Here is a 4,534-nt window from a genome sequence, read left to right as displayed (position 1 = left end):
TGGATGAAGAAAATTTAAAAAGATTCATGTTTCTGTTTCTTAAATATAGCCAGCAACAGCATCTTATTGGTAAAAATGTAGTGGTGTCTTTCTTAATAAAATTGTTTAGTACCATAAAGTACATTACTAGGTTATGTGAATATTTTCTTTTTATCATTATCCCAACCTCTTAACCCATGATAGACATCATAAGACTTTAGAACTTGGCCATTTCCCTAAATCATGTTACTTCCCAATGCTATGGCAGAATAACACCAGGTGGTTCATATGTAGACAACCCAGTTCTGATTGCTTTTTATGACATGTATAGCAAACAGATTCAAATTTCTTTTCTCATTCAGAGCCCCCTTATCAAAAGATCTGCCCCAGTTAAAAACTGTCCTGTCCATCCACCTCCAACTGACTTGGGAATCTAATCAGAACCTCCTAGAATAAGTCAACAGTGGTCCCCATCCTGAAAATTCAAATTTAAGACATGTGTGATAGACAATTTTGACAATAGAGTATGCAGCTGAATCTTGTAGAATTGAGGTCACAGGGAGCAGCTTAAGAAACCAAACCCATATGCAATACACATTTGGGAACAGTAGAAAGTTAGCAGGCAAAGAAAATCAGTTTACAGAGGAAAAAATGGATATAAGCAGAGAAAACAGAGATAAAGGCCAAGAGAGCCCCCAAAGAGGATATTTACTTCTGACTTTTTCAGTTTTTTTTCCTAAGTCCTGGTTACTGCTAGTTTTCTGCTCTAAAATGTCAGCCAGATTCTTTGGAGTATCCCTTTTCATTTGAGCCAGTTACAATGAATTTTTGTTTTTTGTAAATAAGTAACTCATGCTGATTAAAAACAAAGAAATTTCTTGGGTTTAGAGCTCTCTTGGATTTCTGTATTTCCTTATTGAGAAATGTAACTTTGTTACATAATAAGAAATAGGTATTTGGTCTTTGTCCTGGTTCCTGGCATAAGAGTTTCTAACATACCTGAAACCTTCTGAGTGGTGAGTGTCTTTTTGCCTGCTAATGAAATGACAGATGGTTGGAGTCAAAAGGTAGATTTAGGAAGGGGCTGGTTACCTGAGGAAGTACCAACCTTGTGATTAGAGGGTTAGAACTTTCAACCTTACCCCACCTCCAAGGAAGGGAGGGGGCGGGGGGCTAGAGGTTGTTCAATTATCACTGGCCAACTATTTAATCAACCATGACTATATATTGAAACCTCCATAAAAACTCTAAACTACAGGTTGGGAGAACTTCCAGGTGCTGTACACATTTGTGTGTGGAAGAGAGGAACACACCAATTTCACTTGGACAGAAGCTCCTGTGCACAGGACCTTTACAGACTTCTTATGACCTCTTCTTCTAGATGTTCATCTGTATCCTTTACAATGAGCTGATTTAACATAAGTAAATGGTTTCCTAAGTTTTGGGAGCCATTATAGTAAATGATCAACTCTGAGGAAGGGATTATGGGAACTTATGATTTACTGCCTGTTACTCAGAAACCTGGCATGTGAAATGGGAGCAGTATTGTGGAACTGGGCCCTTAACCTATGGGGGCTGACTCTAACTTTGATAGACATTGTCAGAATTGAATTGAATTATAAGACACCCAGTTAATCCATATAGAGTTGAATAACTGGTTAGTATGGGGAAAACATCACAAGTATTGTGAGTATATTGAAGAGTTCTTTCAGGAAATAAAAATTTATTTGTTAAGAAAAAATAATCGTAAAGAAAAGAGTAATTGAATGAGATATAGATGTATGAAAGTAAGATTTGAGGGCAAAGAAAAAAAGATGGTGGTATTCACATGAACTACAGAAGAAGAAAAATAATAATAGACAAAATTTGTTAGTTGCCACAGTCTGGCTGGGCACAAAATAACTGAGCCGACACGAGGTACTTGTAGGTTCAAACAGGAACTACTTTATTGCCAGAACCCCACCAGAACACTCTCGAACTCCGCGGAAAACCCGTGAGAACCAACGGGAACTCCACGGGAACGCTGCAAACCAATCAGAAAACTTTAAATGTGACAGCTCCTTGGTGATGGTCAGAATGCCAGAAGGAGGCACACATTGTGTTGAAAGGCACAGGGTTTATTGTGGACCCTTACCTGGGATGTGGTGCTTTAAAAGGAATCCACATGTTTCATAATTGAAGATGTTGATAATATCAACATAATTGATAATATATTTTTTTCATTATAGTTTCATCTATATTACAGAGTGTCAGATAAATGCCTAAGTACTGTGGTATATTACCAAAAAAATTAGACAATGTATCTAAGCCAGTATGTGGCCCTAGAAGTGCAATATAACTTTAATGAGCAGACTTGGGTATCTTTAGCAAGCTTGTTATTAATCTTTCTGTACTCCTCTTTGAGCACTTACCTGTACCTGACACTATATTATTAGATACTAAGAAAGCAAGGGAACCAGCTAGACATGGTCCCTGCTCTCATGTAGCTGGTGGAGATACACACAAACTAAGTAAACTATGAAAAAAAATAATAGTTACTTATTATGAATAAGGTGATAAATGCTGAAATACAGAATTAAGGGAAGGATTTACTGCAAATAAGATGGTGAGGTCTCAGTGATGAAGGAGAATGGAATGATAACCTCCTTTAATCACACTCAAAGTGATTTAGTGCAATTATATTGTCATAAAATTCAGTAATTGTTTAGTATTGTATAGATAACTAGGGGAAGGATAGCATTCTTTCAGTCATTTTTGTAACTAATGAACAGAAGAAGGGAGGAACATCAATTAGAGTCTTATCGTGTGCCACGCATTGTCCACATGTACATTATTCTCCCCAAGCAATCACTATTATACTCATTTTACAAATGGGAAGAACTAAGGTCCCAGCAGGCTTAGGATCTTATCCAAGGACTCAGTCAGAAACTGTTTCCACTAAACCAGAATTGTATCTATATCTGTAAAAGGCAACAAATTACTTCCTCATTCCCAATTGGATTAATTTTAAAATTAGAACATGTAAACATTATGTTCTTAAAAAGTATCCCAAATTAATTCCATTTTTAAAGTACTGTTTAAGCAAATATATTTTTTTAAAAAACCTAATAATATCTTCTACTGGAAAAAAGAAGGAACACATTTCATCTGAGGTTTGCAGGAGGCCAGTTCAAACATCCCATTCCCAGTTGATTCCATCAAATCTCATCACATCTGCTTGCCTTTTTAAAAATTATTATTTTCCTCTCAGATATGCACCTAGACTTCAACAAGAGGTTAAAATTCTGTGTAACCACAGGAAGGGCCCCACCAACAATCCTCCATCTTATCTCCTGCCTTCTCCATGCCCTCAAAGAGTTAAAGATTCATTCACAGTTCAACATTTATGGAGGTGTCAGACAGTACATACTAAGTGCTGGGCACAAAACACTATGTGTCTTTCCTCTTGAGAAGTCTGGTCTTCTAACTCCTGGACCTTCTAAACGGGTTGTTCTCTCCGCCTTTTCCCATCCTTCCTCCTCCCTCTGTCCTGGGAGGGGTTCTGAAGCTTCTTCTTGGGGTGGTTAACCGGGAAGAGGGTGGACCCGAAGAGCCTGCCAAGATCTTTAGGTGCGCGGTGCCAAGACGCCTGGAGGAAGCCAGACTGACTCTCAGGAATGCCATTGGCACCCAGTGAGTTTCCACGGGCAGTTACGGAATTGTGAGGAAAGGAAGACAAGCTAAGAAAGGATGTTCAGCCAGCCAGCCATGGCCAGCTCATGCCTGCATTCCCCTTGGGGTGTTGCAGTAATCCAGAACCCGCCATCGCTGCGTCTCTGCGCCTGGCAAAGCCGCAGCATCTTACTTACCCTCTGGATCTGAGACCTCTTTCCCAAATGGACATAAATAAAGCTGCATAGGCTCGGGTACCAAAATGTAAGCTTCCCTCCTGCCTCTTGCTTCCAAAAAACTTTTTCTCTTCGGTGTAGGAAAAAAAAAAAAAGTCTTTCTCTACTCCACCTCTCTGCTCCCTCCAGAGCTCACCCCTGGGGCCTCTTCACCCCAACCATGGGTTGATTTCCCCTATGCTCAGGGTGCTGAACCAGAGTGAACCTGATTACTTCCATTAGAGTGATGCAGACAACTTTTCTGGCCTGCGAATGACCTGAGGGATCCTTTTGCAGGGGGTGTTGAGTCCAGGGTGCCCTGATTTTTCTCTCCATTAAGGGTAGCAAGGGAGTGAAAAACAGCCTGGCTCTCTCTCACCCAGATCTTTAATTCATCACCTAATGACTGCAAATTTATCTTTGAGGGCATTAGATGAGGATATACAGGGTCATGCACCAGGGTTTAACAAATCTTATTTTTCGAGGACTAGCAGTTTGATTTCCAGAATGGCAGTATTTGGAGTCCATTGCATGCCATCCTGGAGTAAATACAAAACTGAATCAAGTTGGAGCCCAGAACATGCATCCTCCCTTTTAAAAGACATTCTACTTTGCAGCATTTCCTTTCCATCTGCATTAATTCTTTATATTTCCCTAATAAGACAGATCTAAAAAAAAAAAAAAAAAAA

This window comes from Marmota marmota, unplaced genomic scaffold (genome assembly GCF_001458135.2).
Source record: "Marmota marmota marmota unplaced genomic scaffold, marMar, whole genome shotgun sequence".
Classification (NCBI taxonomy): domain Eukaryota; kingdom Metazoa; phylum Chordata; class Mammalia; order Rodentia; family Sciuridae; genus Marmota; species Marmota marmota.
Note: the sequence above shows the minus strand (reverse complement) of the source record.